The sequence below is a fragment of the Ovis aries genome, chromosome 8 (assembly GCF_016772045.2).
Source record: "Ovis aries strain OAR_USU_Benz2616 breed Rambouillet chromosome 8, ARS-UI_Ramb_v3.0, whole genome shotgun sequence".
Lineage (NCBI taxonomy): Eukaryota > Metazoa > Chordata > Mammalia > Artiodactyla > Bovidae > Ovis > Ovis aries.
In genome coordinates, this window is record NC_056061.1 from 23,488,437 (window position 1) to 23,503,013 (window position 14,577).

Here is a 14,577-nt window from a genome sequence, read left to right on the forward strand (position 1 = left end):
GAGCTAAATGAGTAAATGGATTATTAGGTCTACTAAAAGGTACTCTGGAGAACTTTGCTACAATGACTTGTTACTTTTATTCTGGAAAAGAGAGATATTGGGAGAGTCTATGTAGAATAAGTTGTAGGTTACTCTGTTAGAAATTTACAAAGAAATCAATTTTGGCAAAACTTAACAAAAAAATGAAACCCGCCTAGTAACAATTGAGATATCCAACAATGAAATAGGGTGCCTTGGGAGATAGTGAATTCACTCACCATCATTACAGGAAAAGAAAAGGGGTACCAAGGATTTTATGACCTGCCAAACTGGCTTCAAGGTGTAAAAGTTAGAGGCACATATTCTGGACATAGTAGAATTCAGCAAATATTGTTGAGCCCTTCTTGAAGCAACTGTTAGAGGACAAACTCCATCAAACCAAGAGATGGCTATGGACACTGCTGCAAAAGGACTGCTTGTGAGCATGGAATGCATTTAATTCTAAAACAAATATGGAGTTTAGGGTGACACGAAATAGAGCATAAAACTATATCATATAGAACTAAAGTAACTGACAAAATCATAAGGACACAGCAACAAGAGTTTGGTGCATAAAGCTAGTTGACTGCTTTATTTGCAATATCTATGAATCGGTAGATATTATTTAAAGCTGACAAATCAAGTCATAAAAATATAAGCTAGAAAAAAGATATTAAGAAAAGTCATATTAATGCTCAACTTTAGGTGGCAAAGAGTGAGAGGAGAAATGCTACTTTTTCTATAGTTATAAATTAGAGGAAAATGTGTACTCTAATAAGTATTCTTAAGAAGTTACATGCATATAGTAAGCAAAGAAAGCATCATAAAATGAAAGTCTTTTAATACTTTAAAGTCTTTAATAGAAGCTTGAAAATATTATGACAAATAGGTTGTCATATCTTTCATATCAATAAATGGAAAGAAATACATGGATTTTTTTTTAACACAATATTTTCAGACTGGATCACAGTGCAGAACCAGGATACAGATACCAGGATACAACAAAAGCAAAGTTATTCAAAAATTTGAATGTGAAAGGATAGGTGGAATAGAGTAAAGGGGATGGACAGGCTGTTAAAGCAATAGTCTGGACAAGCTTTGAGAAGGGAAGTGGAAAGAGAAAGACATAGATGCAGTACATCTTTTGAAGGAGAAATTACCAAAACTTGAACTCTGACTGGTTAGAGGGGATGATGAACAAAACAAGGGCCTGGAGACTGACCCTACATGTTAGTGAGAAGGCTGTACAAATTGGATTTTTACTATAATACAACAGGGAGCGGATGGAAAGGTGAAGGTAGCAGAGTCACGCAATAGCAATTGCTGGTCTAGGTACTGAGATGAGTCACACCACCGCACTACGCAGAACCCTGCAAATTCCATAAAGATCTCCTTTCAGAGCTTTATGGTCAGTCTACCATTATGTTGGCACTTACTATTTTAAGATTTATAAAAATAACATTTTCTCTTCACATTCACAATTACCCTTTGGATAGTCAATTCAAACTTCCATTTCCCCTGATGTTTGGTACTTTTCTGATGGCATGTTTCTAATTGTTTGACAACAACTGTGGCTAATGGGATTTTTGCTTCAGTGAAATATGTAGAATATCACATATTTTCTCTGTCTATATCAGTAGATTTCAAGACTTTTTGACACTGGATTTTTGCCCCACAACCCAGTACACATATCCAGCTGTTTATCTAGTCCATTAAAATGGGTGGAGAAGGAAATGGCAACCCACTCCAGTATTCTTGCCTGGAGAATCCCATGAACAGAGGAGCCTGGTGTGCTACAGTCCACGGGACAACCCAGTACACATCCAACTGTTTATCTAGTCCATTAAAATGATACTAAAAACAATTTAAAAGGTGTACTAGACAAATAAAATCTAAAGAAATTAGGAGGTAGAATCTTAATATCAGAAAAAGTGATGTTTAGGGTGAAAGGTATTAACTAAAGCAAAAGAGAAGCTTTCTGTGAATGCTGATGTGTAATACATAATAAAGACATACAGTTAGGAGTAAATAATGACTTTAAGCAAGGGTTACCATAGGAGTTTGTTCAGCAGACAAACTTCTAAAAATATCCCAAGAAATATATATATATATATATATAGTCCATATTTTAGGTGCTGGACTAAAAGGAAAGAATGTCGCCGTCTATATTATAATGCAAAACATGTATATGAAATTTATTTTCAAGAGAAAGTTTTGATATCAAAGATAATTAAAACTACCTATTAACCATGAATTAAGTACTTGATTACCATTTTCTTTATTTTCAACAAAAAGTGTTACAAGTTGCTTCTCTTTGTGAAAAGAAAGATAGCTTCCACTAAGACTGTAAATGTACACATTATACTTGTTTGATTTGAAGAAAAGTGGGATGTTTGAATTCCCCTCACCCCAACGGGTATTCTTAACAGCAGGGTATAATTTCAGAGGTTTTGCAGTCAAGAGGTTTTCTGCTGAGCAAAAATTCTCATTCAATTTAGGAATGTAGATTATAATAATTTTCCTATCCTGCTCACAACAGGTTTTCTGGCTTCATTTTCCAGACTCCTAAGTTAAGCAGAAACAACTAGGTAACTTCAGTTCCAGGTTAACACATCCTTTAAGCATAGTCCCATTAACTCAACTTAGTTATATTGGAAAGCCACTTAGCTTCACAGTGAAATGGAATACAGTTGAATTGCTTTCCTATTGTAATACCTATTTATAATAAATTCAAAGTGGTTTGTGATGGAAAACTTTGTAGAGCATGAAAAATTATGAGGGGAAAGAAGCTGATTTTTTCTGACCTAAAATTTTAAAGAAATGCCATGTGTATGTCAGCAGGTGACAGTCCTATTAAAACAAAAGGAGAAAAATACTCAAAAAAATTTTAATAAGCTATTATATTTTACAGTAGCATCTTTTTCTAGATGGCACAATTTTCTAATTTGCATACATTGTCTTCAATTTAATTTTTTTCTCGCTCAGCCTCAACTTCAACCATATGCCTCAAAATTTCCTTACTTTGAGAAAGTAAAGATTGCTTAAATACCATCTTTTCCCTGCTAGTATTGGAATAATCATATATGTGATAAATTCAAAGTAAATTATGTACACCACATTATTGTAATGTAGGTTACTAAAATATTGGCCTAATCTTTTGAATACAAAAATTCTAGATGGCAGTTTTATCAAGTTGGATCAAGTCAAATAGATTTGATGGGTGTCAGAGTCACTATTTGACAACCATGAGCTCTTCTAACTTCATACAGATACTCAGGGAGTTCACTTTGCTTTCATTAATTGCTTTTGTTTAGCGAGTAAGGTACATGTGCGCCATCCCATGCCAGCTACATTTTCATTGTGCCTGCTCAACGCTGCCAAATTCAATGACTGATTTTTTTTATAGCAGAAGAAGTAAATGTCCAGCCAAGTCCAATATGAACTTTATAAGCTGTATTGGCTTGATGGTTTGGTTTTTTTTTTTTTTTTGTGGAGCACTGTGATTTTAGCTGAAAATCAAGACCCATACCTAGATGCATTTTATTCCACTACAAACTATTTCTTCATTAATTCAACAAATATTTGGTAATAATTAGTGAGTGTCAGGCCATCCTAGGACTTAAGATGCATCAATGAGCAAAATATGACCTTCTCTTACAACATGTAGACTATAAAAAATAATTATAACAAGTGAATTATGTAGATTCATAGATGATGACTAAATATAAAAGAAAGAAAACATGGACTAAAGGTAAAACGAAGAGTGAATAATATAATAGGAGTGGGATCAGATCCAATACTGTTTGTGCCAGCTCTTCCGGCAAGTGTTTTCCTATGTTCATTTTTGTTGTCTTAAGACCAGAATATGGGGACTTGGAAGGTGGCGTGTGTGTTAGTCGCTCAGTCATGTCCATGGAATTCTCCAGACAAGAATACTAGAGTGGGTTGGAGGGTGGGGTCCATTATCAAATGAACATTGCTCACATTTTTTTTATACCAATAAGCTTCTATACATTGACATTCATACTTAAGATACCCACCTTAGAGTGCCCAAAGTAAAGTATTCAACTGCATGTGTTTATTAACTTTTAGCTTTAGAGCTTTGTTTGATCATAAGTAGTCTAATTAACAAGTTTTCTCCAGAGGATGCGGTGGAGTTTCCAAAAGGGTCAAATAATGAATAAAATGTTACTTTAAATTTAAATTTCTTTCTTTTGTTCTGATATTTTATAACTCATAGAGTAACTTTATAACTCATAGATCATTTATAACTCATAGTATAACCATATTCATCAGTAATGTTATACAGTGCCTAATTAGTTCTAGAAGACTCAAATGTGAAGTTAGAGAATGTATTAATTTCTGGATTAATCTGGATTTTGAAAGTATCTAGTTTTGGACACTTTAGATTCTTTCTTGATTCCCAGAAAAATAAGGACTGAACTCCAAATTTGAGTGCATATTTTTTTAAAAACCCATTAGCCATTTCTAATTTAGTTCATTTTGTGATGCCATCTTAAGAATTATTTTCAAGTTGATAACCATGTACATCACTAACTACCAGAGCAATAGAATCAAAGTCTGTTTGATCTGGAAGTGATCCCAGAAATTCTAGTCCAGCTGCCTTTATTTTACAGGTGTGAAAACTGTGTCCCAAAGAGGGTAAGGGATTTGTCCAGTTTAGATGGTGTGTGTAGGTCTAGGAAGCCCATCAATAGTAGAACTAATACAGGAATCTGTTCTTTGAAAATTCCAATCCAAAAGTTGTTTTTGATAAATCCATTTACCTGAGATTTCTCAGTGCTCATTATTAAAATACTGTTTCCTTTAAATTAGGGCTTCCCTTGTGGCTCAACTGGTAAAGAAACTGTTTGCAATGGGGGAGACCTGGGTTCGATCCCTGAGTTGGGAAGATCTCTTGGAAAAGGAAAAGGATACCCACTCCAGTATTCTGACCTGGAGAATCCCAGGGAGTCCAGGTAGTCCATGGGGTCACAAAGAGTCGGACAAAACTGAGCGACTTTCACTTCACTTCCTTTAAATTAAGGGGAGTTTATCATACCTTTGAATTTCATGAAGTCATCTGATTAGTGAGTGTGCTTAAACTCCAGAAATGGCCTGTTATTTGGCAACCTCTTTAGCTCTATCAAAAGTAAACTTTTTTTAGAATGATTTTTTAAGGTACTTTTTCCTTTATATATTAAATGATTTATGAGTCACAAAATTACTTACCTATTAATCACTACATATGGCAAAAGTATAATACAACATTATTATTTCTCAATAAATTGTGGAAGGAGATAGTCATATATAGTAAAGTGCTGAGTTTAGAAAACAGCTTAAGTAATATCTGGGCCCTGGGTTGCTCAGTCTTTAGAAAATGATGCAGAGTCATGTGAGAACTCTCTGAATCCTCATAAGGGAAAATTATGTAACTCACTGGAAAATAATGCCAGTAGATTTAATAGAGCCGAGAAGCAATATATTCAAAACACAATGCAAAGTATGAAAAACTCTGTCTGCTAAGCCTAGGGAATTTCATATGCAAAAAAATTAAACAATTAAAGCAATATCAATTAATTTTCTAAGACAGTTTTTAGTTTCAGCATTATAATACATCTTAAACTGCTATATATTTGGTTCTTATAAATGGATTCTAAATTTGCTTGAAATGAAGGATATGACCATGGCTTTATATAATGATAAAATTGGTGTTTCTCATTGCACAGAATAAAATGTTCACATGTATTTTCAGGTATAGCATTTATAAAACCAACATAATTTAAATTTTAAATATATTAATAAGGATATATAGCATTAGGTACATGACCTTAAATGATTGATGAAGATCATTATGGAAAACAGCTGTCAATAACCAGGGTCCAGAAGACTTAATGAGTACTTTGTGAACTTAGCAGCATTTTAATGGTTTTGTCTGATAGTGAATGAAGAAAATGAATAATTCATCCAGTTTTTACTTCTGCTTTTGTACAGTTGTAAATCCTATAAAGCTAAAACTTGGATCTTCTACCTGTTCCAATATCCATGACACAGTTCAATTATAGTATTCTATAATCAGTAAAATTAATTGAAAATTATACTTTAAAAGTACATCTGGTTCTTATTAATGTGATGACATTATTAGCATTCTAGAATTAGGAATTTTAGATTGTTTCTTATTTTTAACAATAATTTTTAAAGGATGTTTAAGAAAATACAAAGCTAATATACTTCAGATTACTAACGGAAAAAGAAACTATGAAAATAACTGATTGATTGAATTCATTTTGTCAGAAACCCTTACTAATATCCTTGGAAATTTCTCTTTTCCTCTCCCCCCGCCCATGAATATTTATGGTTTAGAAAGCAGCAATACTTTTTGCATATTCTTTTCCCAAAAGTGCATAATTTTTTTCCATTTTTAATCACTTCATGGATGAATTGGTCTCTGAGAGCCAAGGGAATTAGTGGGCCAGACTTCCCTTCTACGTAAACCTATGGGTCCAAGAGTACCTTCATTCGTCTCTTGGGCTAAGGAAATTGAACATACCTTTGCCTTTCACTGTCTTTTCACACATTATGTTAATTAGTAAGAATAAAGGTAATGTGATTGGGGGTATAGTTTGACAGGTATTATCAAGTAATATAGCACCCAAATTAATATAAGCTAGAAATAGTGCCTTGGGGCACCACATTTATTGTGAATAAGTATTTCCATTTTACACATTTTTGTCTAGAGTTTAGACTTGCATAATAAATCATACCATAGAAAGTAGAATTGTTTTCAAAATGGTAACAAAGAAATACCAAATGCAGTTTCTTCCCACAAAGAACTTTTAATTTATTTGGACAAGTAAAGCACAGAGGCATAAGAAGTCAGATGATACCATAGTTAATAATAAATAAAAATTTTTGTATTTATTGACATTGTCATTATAAATTATCTTTTTATATTTCATATATAAACAAATTCAGTGCATACAGAAGCTTAAGCTAAAAAGTACAAAAGCATTTATTTGTTTTGTGTTGACAGCAGAACATATTTCCTAATGACTTGTACTCGATACATAGGAAAGTTAGGTGCTTGACTCTTAACAGTGATCAAATGATACAGCCTAACGTTAGACCAAATCACAGCATTGCATTTCCCATTTTCTCACCATAGACTGTCTAAATCCCAGCTTGATCCTAGCTTGTCAGGAAATAACATCTTTCCTTCAAAATTTTGTATCTCCTAGAAAACTTAGGGGCCTTTCAACCAGTTTTTCTTCTTTCCAAAGAACCAAAATTTTCAATACTGCGGTAATGTTTACTTTATGAAGAAATATTTTTATACCAATATATGTTTGGCTAAATATCAAGGACATTTGTTACTGAAATTAGAACTGCTTAGTTGTTCAGGCAACAGAATGGATTATTTCCATTTAATTTTGCAATTTGCGATTGAGAACGATCACTATGGCGAGCAAAATCACCTAAGTACAGATCTTAACTTGATGAGTTTACGTCCCCATTAACCCATTTTAAGGTGAAATTATTCCAAGTAGGACATGTGTTTCAGACACCCGACCTACCAAACATCATAGCTTAGCCTCACTTACCTTAAATGTGCTCAGAATATTTACCTTAGCTTACAACTAACACATCTAACACGAAGTCTATTTTATAATAAAGTATTGGATGTCTCATGTAAAGTGTTGGGTACTGTACTGAAAGTGAAAAGCAGAATGGTTGTTTAGGTGCAGGACGGTTGTTAGTGCACCAGTTGTTTTCCACTGTGATTATGTTCCAGGAGCTTACTACCTCTGCCTAGCATCAAAAGAGAGTATCCACTTATTGCTAGCCCCAGATCGAAATTCAAAGCATGGTTTCTACTGAGTGCATATCACTGTTGCGCCATTGTAAAGTCAAAAAATCTTGAGTCAGGGTCCATCTATATGTACATAACTGAATATTTATTAAAATCACACAGGAAGGTAACAAATAGTTAGGCTAACTCTAAACTCATTTTGTTGTTGTTGTTGTTCAGTCACTAAGTCATGTCCAACTCATTGTAATGTGAGGAAAAAAGGAAGTCCCATTTTTTTCAGTTTAGTGGTAGAGCTGTCCATGACTTGATTTCCTAATAACATAACAGGGGTGGTACAGAATAACACTTAAGGAGGTGAATTCTGGAATCATACTGCCCAAGTTCAAATCCATAGTTCTGCTGCTTACTGTGTGATCTTGGACACTTTCAACTCACTGTCTCAACTTTCTCATATGTAAAATACAGATGGTAACACTGTCAACATCTTAGGGCTATTGGAATTAAAGGAAATGAGTCACATAAAATACTTTGTAAGGTTCAATAATTATGGACTACTCACATTGCTACTATTCCACATGGTCTCTCTTGGTTTCTCAAATATGAAATCTTAATCATGCATCACTTTGAATCCTGATTATTCCTTCATTTTCTCTATTTCATTCACTTGGAAATGAAGAAACTATATATAATTATATAACTGTGTGTACATATGGCATATACATAACTATACAGGAATTATGAAAAAAGTCAGGTACGAGTGTTTAATGGAATGCTTTCATTCTCGGGATAATGATTTTCTTTAAATCTGTAGCTTGGGACAAGATTTAAATGACAACCTAATGGCTTTGTCATCATAACCACATAAAGGGTCTGGCAAAATGTGTACATTTATGCATGTGGGCATGGTTGGTAAGGCTTTGGGTTGAAATTGAACCCGCTCAACAAGTTATTTCATCAAAACAGTGCCTGGAAATGTTTTCCTTTTATTGCTTAGTGGTTAGCTTTCCAGCTAAACCCTTTAGAGAATGGAGTAGGTGGTTGGTCAGAAGAGTGTGGGGCAGGAGGTTCTATCCCTCCAGATTGTTGAGCAGCTGGAGTGAGTTGTGCTTAACTTACACTTGACAACTGTCCATAAGCTTATAATCATTCAGAGAGCTTTCCTGAAGCAGCAGCTGCCTTAAGCACCACAGAACCAAAAGGAAAATACAACTGCCCAAAGTATCAAAGCTTCCCTCCCACCCTCTACCACTCCAAGAGCTTTTACCCACTTTGGGCAGCCATGAAATTGCTCTCCATCTAAAACCATACATCCTTCTGAATCTAGAAAAGGACTCTTCAGAAACAGTGAACATTCATTTAAAAACAAAAAAGAAATGAAGAGAGGATGTTTCTGGACACTACTAAAGGTTTTCTGAGTCGGACTAGAAAGTTCATTAGTAACCGTTTTGGCTGAATAGACTAGCTTGTTTGTGTCCTTTAACTCATTCTCTCTTTTGTGAGCTGCCTTAGATGAAGAAACAAAGGCTATGAGATGAGAAGGTGTAATTGTGTCAAGTGTTCCACTGTGTTGATGGTGGAACCTTCCTTCTTGCAGAGATAAAATGTGTCATTGGATTGCCTCCTGATCATCATCAGTGAAGGTTTGTTTACTTTTTGAGACCCATGGAGTATGGAAAAGAATAATAGTTTGTGTCATAACCAAAGGTGCCTGCGTTTGCAATATGCTGGGTTCACTTGTGCATTGTAGCACTGGGCTCTGCCAGACGTTTGAAGAGACTGCTGCAGGTTAATAAGTTGCATGCCTGCATGCATGATTTGATTTACTCCAGGGTCTAGCCACTGCATTCACCTTTATTTGTTAACCTAGCAGAACATTATTTATTAATGAGTTCTTCATGCTTTATTAAGCCTAATGTCAAAACACCTCTGTGGGACCCTACTAGGCATGTTTTCTCTTTGTGGTAATGCCTTCCAAAAGAAAATGAAAAATTATTCAGCAGTGCTCCAGTTAAAACCCAACAGATATCAGTTCAGTTTCTCTTGAACCTGTCAAATGGTATTTCTCAGTCTTTGTGAAAGATGCAGTATGGAATTGAAATTAAAGAATGCCCTCTTTCAGATGCCAGTAATTGCAGTCCCCACAAAACAAAGCAAATCTTCCTTCTGTGGCCCCAGAAGATGGATTCTTCAGCAAGGCAATGCTAACAAGTTTAGCAGGAGGGGAAAAACAGAGTCAGCCTCTACAGTAGTAATGAGGAAGTACAGTTTATGTGGATATCATAGTAATTTGAGATTAGAAATAAAGTGAAATAGCTAAGGACATCTGAGTCACAAGGTGAATGGACACAATTCTGCAGTGTGCTGAAACTTAGCAAGAGGTGCTGTTGGGAAAAGAATGAAACTCCCATGGCTAAGGAAGATAACCAGTGGGTATGATAGCATGTAAAAGGCATGGACCTGTCAGCTGAGCTTTCTCCTGGCTTCCTGGAAAAGGAGTGGGATTCAATAGGGCCAAACATGTCATAGCAATGGGGAAATTAAGACAAATGGATATCAGGGGGTAGATGAGTGCTGGCGTCATGGTGTGAGACATCAGACACACTGGTCAGCCACTTGTAGGGAAATTCAAGAAAAGAACCAGCTGGGGCTCAGGGCCCCAGGCAAGAAGACTAGAGTTCTCTATCCTGAATTTCTTAACAGGAAGCTATTGAATAGAAACCAAGGTGTAAGAGGGAGGGAGTAGTTATTTTAGCTCAGTGGTGTGTGCAAGGACCCACCCCTACCACAGGACAGAGGAAGTGTATTGGTGTTGAGACCCAACATTTGTGCTCAGCCCTGGACTGAGGCTGTGTCTACCCTTCCTGCAGTCACTAGGTATCCCTGTACCCTGATCGGCTCACAGGCTGGGAGCTTTGATGATTTCTGCTCTGGGGGCTCAGATAATGAACTCAGATATAGTGTCAGTATCTGCAAAGAACGTCTTTTGTCCTATAATTTTACTCTCTTGCTCTCTAACTTTTGCAACTTAAAGTCAGTATGGCACACAGCTCAGTATTTAATTATGCCAATTTTGTAACTATCTTTTCTAATTACTTCTGACATGTAGTTAAGTATTAATTATTGAGCTCCTGTCATGTGCTAGACACTGTTGGGAATAAAAACGTGTCTCAGTGAAAAAAATTTCAAGAAACTTTAGCAAAGGAAACAAACATGTACAACTGTAATGATATTATTAGGTGAATTCTCAAGGTCATGAAAGATGAGGAAAAGCTCAGACATTGTCACAGTTTGGAGGAGAGCAACAAAGCATGACCACAATGCAATATGGGATCCTGAGTTGGATCTTGGACCAGAAATATACCTTACTGGAAAACTGGTGAAATCCAAATAAACTCTCCAGTTTAGTTATAAGTAATGTCTCATTTTGAAAATTGTTCTATGGTTATGTGAGACATTTACATTTAAGCTATGATTTGATTCAAGGGTATAATGGAAACTCCTTGCAACATTTCTATAAGCCTAAATTCATTTCAAATTAAAAGTTTAAAAAGTGACAAATCCTATAGGGAAGGCACAACTGAACACATTTAGATGTTCAAAGTAGGAAAAAAAAATCATCTGCTTCTAATTGATGCGATAAGGTGACGCTTCATAAAGTGTCAGCTGGACATACAAAAATAAAATAAGGGACATTTCCAGGAAGAGAAAATAGGGTGAATAAAAGCATGAATCAAGATTGCTGGGAGAAATATCAATAACCTCATATATGCAGATGATACCACCCTTATGGCAGAAAGTGAAGAAGAACTAAAGAGCCTCTTGATGAAAGTGAAAGAAGAAAGTGAAAAAATTAGCTTAAAGCTCAACATTCAGAAAACTAAGATCATGGCTTCTGGTCCCACTTCATGGCAAATAGATGGGGAAAAAGTGGAAACAGTGCCAGACTTTGTTTTTGGGGGCTCCAAGATCACTGCAGATGGTGACTGCAGCCATGAAATTAAAAGACGCTTACCCCTTGGAAGGAAAGTTATAACCAACTTAGACAGCATACTAAAAAGCAGAGACATTACTTTGCCAACAAAGGTCCGTCTAGTCAAGGCTATGGTTTTTCCAGTGATCATGTATGGATGTGAGAGTCGGACTGTAAAGAAAGCTGAGCACTGAAGAATTGATGCTTTTGAACTGTGGTGTTGGAGAAGACTCTTGAGAGTCCCTTGGACTGCAAGGAGATCCAACCAGTCCTACCTAAAGAAGATCAGTCCTGGGTGTTCATTGGAAGGACTGATGTTGAAGCTGAAATTCCAATACTTTGGCCACCTGATGCAAAGAGCTGACTCATTTGAAAAGGGAAAGTTTGAGGGCAGGAGAAGGGGATGACAGAGGATGAGATGGTTGGATGGCATCACCGACTCAATGGACATGAGTTTGGGTAAACTCTGGGAGTTGGTGATGGACAGGGAGTCCTGTCATGCCGCAGTCCATGGGGTTGCAAGGAGTCGGACATGATTGAGTGACTGAACTGAAAGGCATGAAAGGCATGAAACAAGGAAAAGGGAGGCCCCTTCTGAAAAAGAACAGTAAGTAAAATGCAGAGCATTATAATTCATGAGGAAGAATTTGGGATTTAGTTTCTAGGCAAAGAGAGAGGCAGGAAGGTGTATGGAACATGGAGAAAGATTCACAAGCAATTTGATTTGCTTGAGTTCACCATATGTGAACTAAGGCTAAATGAGGGAGAGATGGATTGGAAGGTGAAATAGATAAAATTGTGAACGATTTTGAATGCTAGGCAAGGGTTTGACCTGCCTCTTTTATGCAACAAGATGTCCCTGTACATGTTTGAATTTATTCTCTTTGAGACTCTAAGTAGTTTAAAACTGGAATTGTGTCACATCTAGGAATAGGTGTACAGAGGAGATATCCAAAATTGGAATCTTATGAAGAGAGGAAGCTGCAGAAAAAGCTTGAATCTGCAAGCCAAAAGATGAATACCTAAAAGTAACAATATATTACCTAGAATGAAGGCTGCACTGACCTGCTGCGGGGAGCAAGTTAAGGGTGTTAGAAACATATGGCAATATATTTAGTTAACTGCTTCAGATTGATGTTTGGGTAGAGATAAAACATATTTCTCTGATGGAGTTGCAAAAGTAAACATGTCTAATTTAATTGGAAGACTATTAAAATGTTAAATATTATTGGGATTTCTCTATGTGTAAAGGCATGTTTGATCCAGTTAATGTACTTGTTAGCAGGAAATAATAAACTGAGACTGACATATTTCCAATGACCTGTGGTTTTTCCTACCAGAACTTATAGAATATGAATGTTGATGTCTTGCGTTTTGAGTTCAAGAAGAGTGATAAATTAGAGGGGTGCTCATTACTCTGGAACAGTAAATGAGAAAAGAGCCATAAAACATCAACATCACCATGTATCCCTGAATATCCCAACTTCACGGCAGGAGCTCCCCAAGAAAAAATAGATCAGGAGTTTGTAATGTCTACTGAGACCATGACTACAACTGCAGAAGGCCTAGCCTGTCCTCATTTGATATTGAATGGTTTGCATTAGAAATGAACAGGGATCATTCTGTCACTTTTGAGATCGCACCCAAGTATTGCATTTCAGACTCTTGTTGACTATGAGGGCTACTCCAATTCTTCTAAGGGATTCTTGCCCTCAGTAGTAGATGTAATGGTAATCTGAATTAAATTTGCCCAGTCCAGTTCATTTTAGTTTATTGATTCCTAAAATGTTGATGTTCACTCTTGCCGTCTCCTGCTTGATCACTTCCAATTTACCTTGGCTCATGGACCTAACATTCCAGGTTTCTATGCGCTATTGCTCTTCACAGCATCAGACTTTACTTCCATCATCAGTCACATCAACAACTAGGTGGTGTTTTCGCTTTGGCTCGGTCTCTTCATTATTTCTTGTGTTGTTGGAAGAGGGTGTTTGCTATGACCAGTGCATTCTCTTGGCAAAACTCTGTTAGCCTTTGCCCTGCTCTATTCTGTACTCCAAGGCCAAATTTGCCTATTACTCCAGGTATCTCTTGACTTCCTACTTTTGCATCCAGTCCCCTAGAATGAAAAGGATATCTTTTTTGGGTGTTAGTTCTAAAAGGTCTTGTAGGTCTTCACAAAACCGTTCAACTTCAGCTTCTTCAGCATTACTGGTCGGGGCATAGACTTGGATTACTGTGATATTGAATGGTTTGCTTTGGAAATAAACAGAGATCATTCTGCCATTTTTTGATATCCAAGTAATGCATTTCAGACTCTTTTGTTGACTATGAGGGCTACTCCATTTCTTCTAAGGGATACTTGCCCACAGTAGTAGATATAATGGTCATCTGAAATGATTTACCCATTCCAGTCCATTTTAATTCATTGATTTCTAAAATGTTGGTGTTTACTCTTGCCATCTCCTGTTTGACAACTTCTAATTTACCTTGATTCATGGACCTAACATTCCAAGTTCCTATGCATTATTGCTCATTACAGCCTCAGACTTTACATCCATCACCAGTCATATCCACAACTGGGTGCTGTGGCTTTGGCCTCATCTCTTCATTCTTTCTGGAGTTATTTCCCCACTCTTCTCCAGTAGCATATTGGGCACCTACTGTCCTGGGGAGTTAATCTTTCAGTGTCCTATCTTTTTGCCTTTTCATACTGTTCATGGGGTTCTTAAGCAAGAATACTGAAGTAGTTTTCCATTTCCTTCTCCAGTGGGCCGCATTT

At 36.3% G+C, this 14,577-nt stretch overlaps 1 protein-coding gene across 4 annotated transcripts in view; it reads left to right on the forward strand.

Annotated features, from left to right (window-relative positions):
* The window catches only part of HS3ST5 (heparan sulfate-glucosamine 3-sulfotransferase 5), a 297,749-nt gene that overhangs the window by 120,501 nt on the left and 162,671 nt on the right, over positions 1–14,577 (forward strand). The window contains exon 2 of one of the 4 annotated variants that reach the window (XM_060419216.1): positions 4,855–9,468. The exons of 2 other annotated variants lie outside the window; for them this stretch is intronic. The gene's annotated coding sequence lies outside the window, so the exon portion shown is untranslated. The remainder of the gene's footprint in view (positions 1–4,854; positions 9,469–14,577) is intronic. One more of the 4 variants, XM_060419215.1, reaches the window with a different exon arrangement.